Raw genomic sequence first — 15,768 nt, 5'->3', positions numbered from 1 at the left:
TTTTCACTGCTGCTCTGTGGAAGCTCTTCAAGCTCTTTGCTTCTTCAGGGATCCTCAAGCTCTTCCCTTCAGCTCACCACGGTCCCTCTGGCCCTACCCTGCCATATAATCACCATGCCAACACCTGCAGAGCTCCTGTCCTGCCATCCCAGGCATTATCAGAGCTGTTAAAGGGTCCTGACCCAGCAGGGATCTCCAGGGGATGCAATGGACAGAGAAGTGTTGTGCTCTGAAATGGGGAGATTGTCCCTTGGAAGGCGCCTGTGTCTCCTGCTCTCACTGCTGTCTGACACAGCAGTTTGACAGATACCAGGGAGAAACCCAGGATCTCATGGGATTTTATCTCCAGCTTGCTTCTTTGGAGGGAAATGGAAGTGCTCAGCTCTGATTCTCCGCACAAAAAGGCAATCTCATTTTCTTTACATCACATGTCAGCAAAATGTACTCCAGTAGGTCCCAACCCCCCTGGTCCTCAGTGTGCTCTGATTATGGATCACAGTCTGATGGCATCATCTCACAAAATCCTCATCTCACAATTCTGGGAAGAACCCAGTAACTTGCCACCCCCTTTCAGTGTCCAGGGCTAATGACTGGCCATAAACAGTGGCCACAGAGATTTGTAGAAACAAAAACTCTTACCTTCAAATTGTTTGAGGGGTATTAGGAGGTTTTGTCACCACTGCTGGCACACATGATGGATACACAGAATATAGTTTGCAAAACACTGTCAGCAGCGTCCTCCTGCTCTTTCTCAACTCTTTTCATTTCACCCCTTTTGTGAATTTTTCTTTCCCCTATTCACAGAAAAACACCTCACACATACCAGCTGGCTCTAGGGGACACATGGTTGAGTTTTAGGTGGTTCTGCAAGGGGAAGGCAGTTGGACTCCATGATCCTTATGGGGCCAACCCAGCTTGAGATATTCTAAGAGTCAGTCACATACTGAATTAGTCTTTGCCATTTTGGGTGATGGTAAGACTACTTGGGCAGCCCATTCAATGCCAAGAAATAAATATGGAGAAACATGCAGAGAAAACAAACTTGCAGAAATATATGACTGCCACTCTCTATGTCCAAGTTTTGTATTCTTTTCCAAATGCCTGGATATCCTTGATAGATGGAGAAAAATAATCTGAAACATAATCACATCTTCCACCATTTATATTTTCTAAATATCAACATTTTCTACTGATTCTTTTTTATTGTGCTAATACAGTGTAAGGTTATAAGTACACTCAAAACTAAATATATGATATCTGTTTTTCCCAGAAAAATAATACTTGAAGTGTGGAGCATCTTTGTTGAACACATCTTACCCTTGTGCTCCCCTGTTTTCCTAGACAGCATGATACTGACCCTGCCTCCCACCAGCCACTCATGAAACCTCAAGTACTCCATTTCATAGGCAACTTCTGAGTACTCAAAACACAAGGGAAGAGATGAAATTTGCTCCTTCCCCTTCTCACCTCCAGCCCTTGGCACTTAAAGAGAGGATTTAATTGCATTTTGTGGAGCTCAATATTTTTTCAGGGTTTTTTTCCCCTCCAGTGCTAAAGAAAGGAGAAAGTGAGAAGTAAGGGAACAAAAGGAAGATAATAGGTGCTGTCTCACACAGTTAAAAAGGAGAAGCTGAGGTGTATACAAATCCATAATCACCTCCCAGCTGCAGTACTTTTCTGTAATTACTGGGATGATTATAATTACTGATTTCAGTCTGACCAGATTCTGAACCCTTTAGTCTTACTGCTAAGTTAGCAGCACTCCATGCCTGCTCTCAATTTTAAAGGAATTAAATTGTTCTTCCTTGGATGGCTGCAAGTAGGTGTGGCACAAGTTTTGTGTGCTCAGCCTCTGCCTGATCTTCTTCTCTTCTGGAGAACCCCGAGCTCCCCTTCTGCCAGACCTCCTGGCAGCTGCACCTTCCCTTTCCTGCACAGAAAACTGGACTTGGGGCTTTGTTTCTTTTCTTCTCACAACTGGCATCTCAGTCTTTCATGGAGTGCTTTAACAATCTGCAAAGATTATACCATGGCATAATCCTGAGGCCTTTATTCTGCTAATTCATGCCTAAGTGGAATTCCTCCTAGTTCTAAACCACAAGACACGCACCTGATGTTTCAAAAAAACAAAAAAGCTATTTCCTTTAAATAAAAGATCACCTAAATTAGTAACTGCATCCCCTCCATTTTTTCTTTTTTTTGATACTGTAGGCTATTTTCTGCTTTGGTTTTTCAGCCATGTGATGAACTATCACCACCTGCATCCCCTTACTGCACTCAGTCATGCTCAGGATTGCTGGCACTGCATTTATGCTGCCCTGAGTTGAGCAAAATCATTGGTTTCACTAGAATTATGCAAATGAAAATGAGATATTACCCAAGCATACCATTAGTCAATGCATTCTTAGCATCAGAGGGACCTCCCTAAAGTTGTTCAAAGTAAATAGCAGCAATAGAAAAACAAGTGTGACTTGTTCCTATAAACCATCTTTTCCTTATCATTTTTCTGCCTTTGCATGTGGCAGAGCAGTTCACTAATGCTAACTTCAATAGCAGTTTAATGCCTGTTATGCTTGGATTTTTCCATGGATCAGTAGGCCAATAATTAACAGCCAGGCATACTGTATTGAATTCCCTCCTGCATTTTCCCCTGCTTACAAAGCAGCTCAAAAACGTGTGTGACCCAGCCAGCAGAGTTCAACCAGCAGTGCACAATGAATAATTAAATGACATTTCTCCAGGAGACCTAAATGCCTTCATCATTATCCTGATACTCTGCATTGCCACGTTGGAGGTGCAGAGCACGGAGCCCTTGGCTTGCAAATGACTTTGCCCAGCCTGAAGGGATGGGAAGCCTGACCCTGATTCTCCAGCCTTGTAATGTGATCCTGCAGCTGGGCTGCTTTCCCTGGGGCAGCAGCTGGATTATTTTAACAAATCTAACAGTGACACAGGGCCTGAAGCAGAAATATTCCAGCTATTTCTAACAGGCTCAGCCGGGTATCTTAGCGCACACCCGGTACGTCGTGCTGCCATGAGGCTCCTCAGTCCTGATGGAAAGCAAGAATTTTACAGAATCCTGTGTAGCTATGCATGGGTGAAACTCGCCATGAGGTGGCCACAGGAGCTCCAAATGCAGGTGTGGCTGCACCTGTCAAGGAGGACAAGTGTAAGAAACATCAAGGGAATCCTAAGAGGATTTCCAACAGGACCCCGTTCCTGGTCCCTTCACGTCACCCTTGTCTTCCCCATCTACCACATTAGACAGTTCATTTCAGCACACTGCTTTTCAAAAAAGTTCCCTAATGCTGGATTTCCTAATTCTGGATTTCCTAATTATGAGTTTTCTAATTCTCCCCCCTGCATTTTATAATAGAGAAGCCACAAGCCCAGATTCTGCCACCAAAGCCAGGTGCCTGAAAATCCCCCCCTAGATCAAATCCTCTAAAAACCAAGGACACATTATGGCATTAAATGCACTTTTTTTATCGTTATTACAAGCCTTTTGCCACCCTGAAAACTGGCAGTTGGCTTTTTTTTTTTAAATTTAATCTCAAGATTTAAACTCTTGTAGCAATAACTCTTTAAACTAATAGACCTCCAAAACACAGAGAAAGGCATTTTTATATTAATAAATAGACATATTTATATATGTAGACATATAAATACCATATTTATATTAACAAATAGACCCAGGACAACAAAAGCACATAAAGGCTGAATAGTGAAACCCAATGTACGTGAATATTAGGGCATTAAGGTGATAAAATGAAGGGCAGGAAAAAACCACACCCTCAAATAATTTCCTAATTTTGAACATATAACTTAAGTTTGTCAGAACTGACTCTGAAGAAAAGCAGTGAGACTTTTAACAAAAGTTTATGAGACTGAAGGGGAAGTCACAGCAAGCATCAGGATTGATACAGGCTCTCTCTGTGGTGCTAATATCTCAGAGAAAAAACAGCCATCCCAGCAGCACAGAGGCACCATCTAAGGACTGCTTATTCAAACAGGCTCTCATAAACCACCCTTGCAAAGCTTACCCAGGAACAACTTTAATGGGGTTAAGAACCAATGGGAACAGCTTTTATAATAGCAGGAGTCAGAAAGATGCCTGTCAGGGGATTTTAGGGCAGTGCAGTTCAGATATTATTATGCTAATTCACTTTTGACCTTAGATTAACAATTAAATTATGTGGACTTCTACAATGCTGAAAATATGTAGCCATAAATTCATTTTCTGATCAATGGAAGTATAAAATTACAGAATTTAACAGCCATGACATCAAATTTTGATGCTTTACTGCCTTCTCACTTTATCAGGAAAAATGACTGTATCCCCAGTAGTCACTAAATTATTATTTTATGTGATTTTAGCCTTTAAAAATAACTCATCAAAATAAAAGGCCAAGCCCACTCCTTCTCCACCTGCCCAGCCAGCAACAGGCTGGGATAACAAAGACATGGGATATTCAGTGCTGCATGTGCATCCCAAGTCCAGCAGGAGCTTCCCCAGGCCCTGTCCTTTCTATAACTCCATTTGCACCCTAAAAGGAGCTGGAACTCCAGTGCAGCTGCTTCTGCCCTTCAAAAATTTCCTAATTACCTAAACATGGGTTGGGAGTTCAGCAGTGTGGTGGAAGCGAGACAAAATTGGCATTTGGATTTATTTAAAAAAAAAAAAAACAAACAAACTCTTCCCTCTCAATCCGTACATGATACAAAATCTATATTAAATAAAGCTAATTTTTTGCCTGTGTTCAATTTGCTGTTTTTTTAAACCTCTATCATATGCAATGAGTATTAATAAGAGTGTTTCCTAGCTTCCAAAGATGATTCTAGAAGCTGTGCATATTTCCCCTGTCTCAGTGCTGCAGGCAGGAACCCCCCTGCTAGCAGAGATGGGAGGCTGCTGCTTCCTGTGAATTATGGTGTGGCAGGCAGAGTGACAAGAACTCATCAGATAAACACTTGTCACACCAAACCAGATTAGTGTCTCTCACAAAGAGGATCGAGCTTAATCAATTATAAATAATAACTGACTAGAACACAGCTCATGTAACACCTGTAAGCGCTCAAATGGGGAATGAAATGTGCCATTTAAAGCAGAAAACATTGCTTACTAAGATGTAAAATGCACATCTTTTCCTTGCCTTCAGTGGTTTCTGAGAGCATATATATATATTTTATTTATATATATATATATGAAAGCATATGTGAGAGTAAATTATAAATGTAATATAAATTATAATTATAATTATAATTTAATATAATAATAATTATATTAATAATAATAAAAATATAATTATAATTATAAATATTTTACTCTTCTGCAGCTGGAGACCCCTTCACACAGCACAACAGGGCAGCATCTCCTTCCTTGTGCCCTGGTGTTCAATTCTACATACTTTTCACAGCAATACATTTCATATTATCATTATTATTATTATTACTATTACTATTATTATAAATAAATTCTCCTTTTGTAAAGATTAGAGGAAAAAATTAAAGCTCCTAGAAAACAATACTATAATACCCAAAGAGTTTACCCAGCTAGTGCTGCAGACCTTCCCTACACAAGGCACGTTATTTCCACAGAAAGGAGAAATTAAAAAGAAGTAGTAAGCTAAGGAAGACATTAATAGGCTTTCTCCCTTCTTTTCATGCTGCCACCACGGAATTGATTGCTGTGATGGGTTCCTGAAAGAGACAAGGAACAAGGGGGTGTTTTTAACAGCTCTCCATGGGGAGCTGCTGACAGGAGTAAGGGAAAGCCTCCTGCCAGGGGAGGTGGCACCAGGAGATGTCACCACGAGGGGCTGGGGCATCTCCAAGCCCTGTAGAAATTCCAGAGTTGACCATGGAAAGCCCCATTTACCTGATCTCGTCTCCACTCCTTCCAAACACCATTTGTAGGATTTCTGTGCAGGAGTCACCTCCTCACATTATCAGTGTATGGATCACACTGGCCACTCACTTTGCATCTAAGAGGCCTTTAAAAAATAAAATTAATCTGTTGCTTGCTTAGTAATGACTTTCAGTTTGTTCCAAGTCAGGAGCTGCTTCTGCCTGCCCCTGCCTATGGCTGTTTGCATCTCAGGTTGAGCTGCAAAATTTGAAACTTTTCCTAAATACCAAGAACCCCACAACTTTGCAACAGAGGCACATTGTAAATGATGAGATGATAAGCCCTCCAGATGACAAGAAATAACATACAGGCTGTGAATAATCCTTTTCCCCTCGTATTTCTACCACAGACTGCAGCCATTCCCTCCTGATGGTCTTTTAATATTAGAAGAAATCTAACACACACATGGTTATATGCAGGATTTAAAAACAACAAGTCCTTGGAGCCCATAATATTCCTGAAAAGGTTGATTTAGTAGATGTGAAACTGCTCTTTTTCTAGCAAAAATATGTCATGAGCATCATCCCAGACTGGGAAGGAAGTGGGGATGAATTCAGAGGGAAGGAAGGTTGGTATTGCTTTACTCATCCATCATGGGCCTGATGAGAAAATGAGATTCCTCATGACTCACAAGATTTTTCACTGACTTGAAATGAATTGATGTGATGCAAATTTTATCAAACTACTCTAAGTTGCTCATGAGCACACTTGTAGGATACACAGTAGTACACTTTGTTGTGCAGTCTGCAAAAGAGAACTGTTGAGACAGCTCTTCCATTTAAAACCTACCAATATATAAAAAATACATGTGTTATGTTATACAACTGAAAATTCATATTGCTCCTTTATAATTTTCTAATATAAAGACTGAAATTAATTGTTCATGAAACATAATTAGTTTTTAAGACTACGCACTTGTGTTGAAGCATCTTGTAGGGTGTTTCAAGTTAGATTTTCCTACCTAACTTTACGGGGGAAAAAAATAAATTACTGTTGAGCTTAAAATGAAAAGCAAAACCTAATGAAAACATTACTGCTTCAGAATTATGAGGGAAATCAGAACATTAAATATTTTTCACAGTTGCACCTGTAAGATACATGAAAGCTAGTTATCATCCTTGATGAATATCTCACTAATTACCCTTGATTGTGTAACTGCAAAAGATGTACAAGGGAGCAATAGAAGGGAAAAGAAATTTCTTAGCTCATTTTCTTTTCTTTCTCAAATTATCTGCCAGAAACAAACACATACTTCGTTATGGGATGATTAATGCTCTTCCCAGCACAAGAAGCCTCCCTTGGTTTGACACCCTTCTGGTGCCTGTGCATTTCTGCTCCTCTCCAGCATCTCCTGCTGCAGGATGCAGATAGCACTGTGACAAATAACAGGTTATGAAGCATAAATTAACACCTCTGTTGCCTTTGTTTTAAGATAACTGTGCTTTTCTGAAGTTGACTTAATGGCTGCAGTGTTGCCATTGTGCAAAAACATTGTTTGAAGCCTGCAGAACTGCTGAGCCTTGCACACTGAATATTTCACTGTGATAGCTCCTAACCACGTGTGTAACAACAGCCTGGGCTTACTGCAAGCTGCAGGGTATTTTTTTGTTAGCTTCAGCAGAAATCAGCTGAATATTCCATAAATATTAAGGACACACGAAGGAAACAACACAGAAGTACAGAATTAGCATCTCACCTATCAAAATAATTTTACCAGATAATGAAAAGAGCATGAAGCTGACACAGGCTTTCTACATCTGGAAACTGGTTACAGAGTCTGTAGTTTAAAAGTATTTATTTTAATAATTCTAGGCCTGATTATACTTCTCTTGAAGTCAATGGGGAAACTCCTGCTGAGCTCATGGGGAGAAGAGGTTTCAAATTCACCATGAAAGTTTCCAGCAACACTTAAGAAAGCTTCCTTAGTCACAAAGATTAAATACAAGATTGGCACACATCATTTCTAGAAGGGTCACTTCCCAGTTACCTCCCCTTCTCCTGCCATTTAGGATTCTAATAAAAGAAAAACCAAAAAAAACCAAACTACAACCACATGCAATGTTGTAAGTTCTGACAAGAAATGTTTATTCCTAGCACTGTTAGAGAAAAGGGCTGAACTCCAGCTCACCCCAGGTGGCTGCAAGTGTGGGGTGCCCTGAGCAGCCACTGCTCCTCTTCCTCTTCAGCTCTGCAGACACAAACCAGCATGGACCATTTCAGACATCAGGTGCCATTCCCTGGCCCCACCATCCCAATGATCTGGTAAAATGATCCACCACTATTCCTTTCACTCCAGCAGCAAAGTTTATGCATCCAGAATAAACTTTCTGAGCATTGCATATCCAATATTTTCCAATTTGACTTTACTGCAACCAAAATATTGATTCAAGGAGCCACTGCTTCCTGATATTTTCAGGTGGGCACCAATCACTGAATGAGAAATAATGATTTGTGGTTTTTTTTTTTTTTCTGGCCAGTTACAATTTTCTATGCATAAATACTGACAGCTCCACAACGTTTCTTCTCAAGTCTATCCAGAGAGCTCTGAGCTAATGGAAAAAATCCCTGTCTGATCAGCATTCATATTCCATAAACCATTTCACAGGAGCAGCCACTTCTTCACCAAGAAGTCCTCTCAGAGGAAGGTCACCTCTACACCTCTTTGGAGAGGGAAAATTGGATTTCCCTTTAGAATGGCTCTGCAGTGGGATTAGGTTACAAAATGGATACTCCCATCAGCACACAAGATTGGATGGCTCAGCTGTTAAAGCTGCTTTTTGCTCATTTTGGAGACCACTCTGCTGTTTCCTGCATGAATAATGTACTTGGCACCTCTGAGTTCTTTGAGACTCCATCCAACAGCTCTTCACTGCAGTGCCCTCCAGCACCTTCCAGTGTCCACTGGCATTTATCAGCTTTCCTCTGTGGCCATTGTGTCTGCAGCACTGAAATTCTCTGTAGGATCCTGCTGCTATCCTGACTCTTACTCCATTCCTGGCTGCAGGAGGACACAATACCCTTTCTACAAGCAAATTAAAAATTGATAGCAGACATTTTCAGTCTGTGTTTTTTAGTTTCAGCCTCTTTGGTCACTGGCATTTTAGGAAAGTCTGCTACAGAGACTGAAATGAACCCACCAAACCTTAAATCTTTCCAATCTCCGCAATGTGCACAGTGACCAAAAAAATGAGGAATTAATATTTACAGTTAGGTCTTCTAAAGGTTATTTCCCATAACCTTTGAAGGATACACTAATAACTGATGGGCTGAAGGAGACACATGAATTCCCCCAAAGTGAGCTCTTTATTTTAGTTCTTTATGTCAGAGCTAAATCACAGTCCCTTTCTCATACCAGTTTTATGCTGGATCACTGAGCCATTTGAAACCTCTGCTCACAAATTGCTCTTCAGCAGCAGGATCTGGTCCTTGCCACCATTATCCCAGGACCATGACAAGCTTCCTCAAAGAACATAAATCTGACCAATGGAAACTGAGACAAGAACGAGCCTTTGCAAATTTTGACACATCTCAGCCACAGCAAAGTGGCACAGACAAAATCTCAGTTATCCTTAAGCCGACCTGTGTAACTATACACACAGAGCCCTTGGAGGGAAACACCAGATCACAGAAGAAAGAATCTCAAATATAAAGGCTGCATCTTGCAAGGCAAGATCAATTAATGTCAGGATTTGATATATGTTTGCAGTTTCAGTGATGCAGATGAAGTGTGTTGGAAAGTAACTCTGTAAAAACACCACTGACATTACCATGAAAAAAAGAAAAATTAAAAAAAAAAGATGTTGGGCCAGCAAGTCTGTATTTATGTGTATCTTTTACTGCCCCAGTGCTTCTGCAGAGTGAAATGTTAGCAACTGCAGAGCAGGGATGTGTGCACCACCATGCTATGTTAATAAAGTGCTCCTTTAATTATCAGTAAAGCACAGCTTGGAGGCTGCTGTGGGAAACCAGGGCTGTAACAGACTGTGACAGAGACTCCCAAAAGGACCAGCACAAGTTCACAGCAGGGGCCTTGAATGTGGAAGGAATGGGATGGCAGCAGGGTCCCAGAGCTATAAACAACTCACTAATGCTACATTGCTGCTTGCTACAGGAATGCAACTTTAAAATATGGATAAAAGTGATTTCAGGGATAAAAAGGAAATGAAGCCATGGTGAGGCCACATGCAGAGTGCTCTGTCCATCTCTGGGCTCCTCAGGCAAGACAGACATGGAGCTCCTGGGGCAGGTAGAGTGGAGGGTGACAGAGATGATGAAGGGACTGGAGCATCTCTCCTGAGGTAAGGCTGAGGGGGCTGGGACTGCTCAGCCTTTAGAGGAGGTGAGGAGGAGCCTCATCCCTGTCTGCCAGTGCCTGCAGGGATGTGTGAGAGGATGGACCAGGCTCTGCTCCGTGGCACCCAGCAACAGGACAAGAGGAGTGGGCACCAAGCGATGCACAGAGAGCTCCACCTGAACGTGAGGAAAAACTTCTGTCCTGTGCAGTGACCAAGCACTGAGCAGAATTCCCAGAGGGGCTGTGGAGTCTCCCTCACTGTACATATTCCAGACCTGTGCCACGTGGTCTGGGATGACCCTGCTTGCGTAAGGAGGTTGGACCAGATGGACCCACTGTGGTCCTTTCCAACCTCACCCAATCTGGGATTCTGGGAAAAAGCCTCCAGCATAAGTAAAAATTATTATATATAGCAAATTTGACTTTTTGGCAATTATGATGAAGCACTGGATAAATAGCAACTAAGTGGAGCACGTATTTGTGCTATTAAATACATAAAAATGTCCCCAAATAGACCTGAGTGAGGAGAGAGAAACCATCAACATTAACTTCACCTTTTTCCTGGCACAGAGGGGACCAACATCACACTCCCCCACATGAAGAACTCACATTGCTGACAACTTGCAATGACACCTCCCTTTTCTTCTTCAGGAGGACCATTAACACCAGAAAGGAATCAGACACTAGAGAGCTTATTATATCTGTATCATTATCAGCAATGAGCCCTTATAATTAGATGATCTGGACTCTAAGTGCCTGTATGATCATAACTGGCCTAATAATCATTCTTTCTGTTAGGCTGTTAGGACTTTTGTTTGAGGTAAACTAACAAATTCCCGGCTCTGCATGCTGGGTGTGTTTCTTTCACCCCCATAAGTGCAGGAGGTTTTTGGCTGGGTAAAACCTCCCAGCCTTGAGGAGCACAGGGCAGAGCTGCTGATGGCTACAGCAGGTCCAGCTTTCTGTTTCAACACAACCCAGAAGGAATTCATTGCAATATTTCTCTACCTCAGTCAGATATGAACCTATCAGGAGATAATTTGCCCTTGATTAAGAATCACCAGGAAATTAAGAAAAACAATAATTAACTAATAACGTAAAGCTCATTACTGAACGGAAATGCGCCCAAATCTCAGTCCTAACGGCAGAAAGCAATTCCTAAGGAAAACTGACGTGAACCTGTTGCTCCTTCTCTTTGCAACAATGACAGCAAGGATAGAAATCCATCCACTTGCATGAGACAGGTTCCAATTTGCAAGCAAGACAGCACAGGGCACTACCTACAGCACTGAACTCTGAAATCTGAACTGCCACAACCTCAAGGTTTGATGAAAAGAAGAAAAAATAGCCCATAAAAAGCCATCTATCTGGCACATAAATAACAGGGGCAATTAACTAGGTGGACCTTCTGTATATCTCAGCAGAAGACAGATTTAAAATGTTTACACTCCATGTGAAGGTATTTCTGGATAAAGCATTGCCACAGAAAATGGAAAATAAGAGCAGAAGCTTTATCATCTCAAGGTCAACGTAACTGTATGTTTACAAAAGTTTAAAAAGTGCCTCCCTCTCTCTCCCTGCAGCAAACTCAAAGAAACAAAGTACTCAGCAACTAAGAACCACCGATGAGAGCTGTGAAACCCTTGCCCTCTCTTCCTGCAAAGACAAGGAAAGAAAAAGAAAGAATCTTACTGTAAGAACTCCCAGCCCTGCAAACAAACCTCTCACCATCCTTGAGCACCAAACAAGCACTGCTAGAGCACTCCACAGTTAATAAGTATTTACAGACCCAGATTCTCTGCTTTTGCACAAGATTTACACTATTGAATCGAAACAGGTGTCTTTGCTGGTCTTTAATTTAGCAGGAGCACCCTGTGAGTGACCTCCCTATTTTCCTTCCTGATTCACCAAAGTAATTGTATTTTTATTTTTGTCATCTGCACAATCACATCTTGAAAGTCTTATGGGCATTTTTAGTGAAGAGCAGAGGAAAACCTTTTCACAAATTTGGGTTAAAATTTCTTTATGTACTTTTCCTACAAATAGCTATAGAAATACAGAGGCAAATCATGACATTTCTTTCTATCCTACCAAAACTTTGGTTGTTTTCTCCACAGGTAATCTCCCATGAAAATGTAGATATTTTAGATACCTGTCCCCAGTCTTCACAACATCCCTTAAAGCAGGCTGGGCTCAAATTTTTACTTCTGCCTTAACATTGCCACATTCCTGCTTCAAGATTTTCATCAAAATGCTGCAGTGCCTCTGGGCTGAGATAGGGGGAAAAAAAAAACAACCAAAAAACAGGAAGACACTTGTTTTTTTTCTTCCACATACTCTCCCTTTTTTTGCAAAATTGCCACAGATGATGCTTAGGAAAGCTTTACAAAGACAGCACACTTTTCTCTCCACACATTTTGGATTTATTGTTGGAATTCTCTCTCTCTCAATGCCATCAAATTGACTCATCCTTCATGAAAGTCTTGAATCCATTCATCAAAATGTCATCCCCCAAAACTGTTTCTCGCCTGCTCGTGCAGGATGCCACTACACAGTCACAGAGAGACTCAAAAAGGCTCAGGGAATTCATCAAGTTACAAAGCTTAGACAGCTCCTGATCAGAACTTATAGACTAGCTCTAACACAAATATAAACACATTAAAATGCCTTCCAGTTACAGCAAAAAGCACAATTCAGCAGAATTTACGTCTGATTTGACACTACGTAGGATGGGCTGCAACCCCCTGGCCCTTTTCATGTTGTCCTGCCTTAACACAGGCACAGAGATCAGCAAAGCCATAGATCACTCCCAGAATAAGGCAGGACAACAGCTCAGTTTCATCACTCCAAATATTTCTTCTTTCAGGGTCACTTCCCATTTCACCATTCTGCAAAAGCAGCACCAGAGCCTGGTTTGTGCAGCAAAACCTGCACCTGGAATTGGTAGGAGCTTCCCAAATTTTGAGGAAGAAGGTCCCCAGGTGAGCTGCTGGCAGATATCTAAAGCTCAATTCTTGATCCCACTGCCCTAATTTGTATTAAAGGAAATAACTTGCAGGAAAATCAGTGCAGAAGGACCTAAAGTAATAGCTACTTAGTTTTAGTAAGTTGGTTAAAGTTCTGTAGTGTTTTCTTTTATCACCAAGTCCTATTAATGTATAACACTTTGCTGCATAAATTGAATGGAGTTATGCCTTGAACCTGCACCTTCCCCTGAGGTCTCAGCACTTGTTTCCCCTCTAAAATTTAAGAAGGATAATCAGATTCTGGGTAAAAATTTCCTTTGTGAAGAAAAAACGTCTTTTATATCTACACAAAATATAAGGACTGCTTAGGTTATTTTTGCATAATTTAAAATACCTCTTGCATTAAAATATCAGTATTTAGCAGTGTTAAATCCTCAAGCTTTCATTCAATCAGTAAAGAAGGCGAAGTGCGAGAACAAATTCCCCGAAAACCTGAATTTGGACCTTTGGCTCCCCACCAGAGGTTCAGAGCCTTCCCTGAGACAGCACACACACAGCTGCACCTGACAGCAGCACCAGGTGAGTCTATTCATCAAACTCACACACACTGCAGCAGTGAGAGTCCCCAGCGGCTCTCCCTCCTGAAACCAGAGCTGGGGCTTTCCAGCAGGCAGCAGGAGTCTGATCCGGTCCCAGGCAGCAGCCTCAAGCCCTTGCAAGCAGATGCATTAGCAGAGCTGTGACTCGCTGTCTTCTTTCAAAATGTGTTGTGGAACAAATCTCGTGGGCCTACAGGGGGGACACATCACTCTGATGCTGCAAACTCTCTGCTCTGCCTGGGGCAGTATCACCAACAATAAATCATCCTGCTGGAATTCCTGCTGACCTCCAAGACACCAGCTGGTGCCCTGTGCACATCTGCAGTCTGTGACCTGATTCCTGCTCAGTGCCACTGCCTCTTCCATTTCCACCCTGGAAGAATTCTCCAGCCAGTGACACATTACAGAAGAGCCTAATGGCTCTGTCCTCCACCAGCAAATAGGATGTAACATTCAATAAAGACTCAGTCATGATACTTTTTATATCCATTCACATGTAAAAAAGTTGATCCTTCCTCTCTTGTGCAGCTCCTCAGCTATTTCTGATCTGTCACAATGGCCCTCTGAATTGGGTTTGTGATGGACAAGTCTTTCATTTCTCAACCTTAATACTGAAAGTAATGGGAGAACCTGGGGTAAAAGTCATATTTTCTAAGAACTGGTGCTTCTGGTCCTGGCAATTTGGGAAGCCAGAGTTGGCAGCTTGGTTTTGCAGGCTCAGCTCAAGGAGAATATGAAAAGTGAATTCTAATTACTAAGGGTTTTCATCGTTCTGCCTTTCACTCTTGAGGATCCTAAATATAGTTAAATTATTAATTATACCCTCTTAACACAGTCAAGGTACTGAAGAGCAATAGTTTATTGGCCTCTCTTAGTTACTGTGTGATCCCCACATTATTGTAACTTCACCATTTTCCATGGCATGGGGAGAAAAATTCTGATTCTAGAGCATATTAGAGAAGTCACCAGAAGAACAAAACCCACCATCAAAACACATCAGATTGTCCCAAATAATATTCTGCTACTACACTTTTAGCAAGTGGAAGGAAAAGCATTGCCTTTAACTTGTATTCTCTTCAATGTGATCTGAGTAGTGTTGTTCGTCTGCTGACATGTAACCCAAATGCACAATCCAGTGATTTCTGGTGGCTCAAGGACTCAGACACAGACAGTGGTATTTTTTCCTTACCAATTCCAATAACAATCAATTCTGCAGTGTTGCAGTGGGGGGTTTTATTCTTGTCCAGGCACCAGGGCTGAAGAGCACACTGCACCAGCAATGGAACACAAGTGCTCTGGGCTCAGGCAGGGGCAGCTCTCTGACAGTGCACACCAATTACACCAAACAGAGAGGATGGGAAGAGAAAAAGCCACTGTCAGCAGCTGAAGCTGCAGGGGGGATTCATGTAAGGTGATCTAAGTACCTGCCTGGATTTTGGCCAGTGCACAGCTGGAGCTACAGCCCTCCCTCCTCTGCAAGCAGCCTGGGAGCTGCAATTACCGTGGTGGTCAAGGTCTCGGGTTTGTATCTCCAAGGCAGCAACTCCATCAGCACAATTACATTGCTCCAGTGCCAGCTCCAAGGAAAATGTGCCACCAGTCTCAGCACCACCATGTCCTGGAGCACATAAATGTTAATTAGCAGCCTTTTTTTAGAAATTATGAGATGCTCTAGTCCTGCACAGTGTGAGATTTGATGAGATTAGAGCACTGGGTGGTACAGCTAATAAATCAGTTTACTGTACAACCTAATTTCTTTAATGAAGAGCAAATACCTGAGCCTCAGTAAAGCAAGACTCCCAGGTGTACACTTGCTAAGCCAAGTGCTGGATTTAATTTTTTTTTTGCATTCCTCCAGAACAGGGAGCACTGACCTACTGCTCATCATTAGAGAACACTCTCCTGTCAGGGGGTCAGCGCTAAGTGCAAACTTTGATGTCAGAATTAAAAAACATAGAAGAGATGAGTGGCAAGGCCATTATGGGAGAATAACTAGGATAG

At 41.8% G+C, this 15,768-nt stretch overlaps 1 protein-coding gene across 1 annotated transcript in view; it reads right to left on the bottom strand.

Moving 5' to 3' along the window:
* ZNF804A (zinc finger protein 804A) overlaps nt 1–15,768 on the bottom strand; it is a 145,985-nt gene that overhangs the window by 6,403 nt on the left and 123,814 nt on the right. The window lies entirely within an intron of this gene.

Source organism: Molothrus ater, chromosome 7 (assembly GCF_012460135.2).
Source record: "Molothrus ater isolate BHLD 08-10-18 breed brown headed cowbird chromosome 7, BPBGC_Mater_1.1, whole genome shotgun sequence".
In the NCBI taxonomy this organism is placed as follows: Eukaryota; Metazoa; Chordata; class Aves; order Passeriformes; family Icteridae; genus Molothrus; species Molothrus ater.
This window is presented reverse-complemented; position numbering and strand designations above follow the sequence as displayed.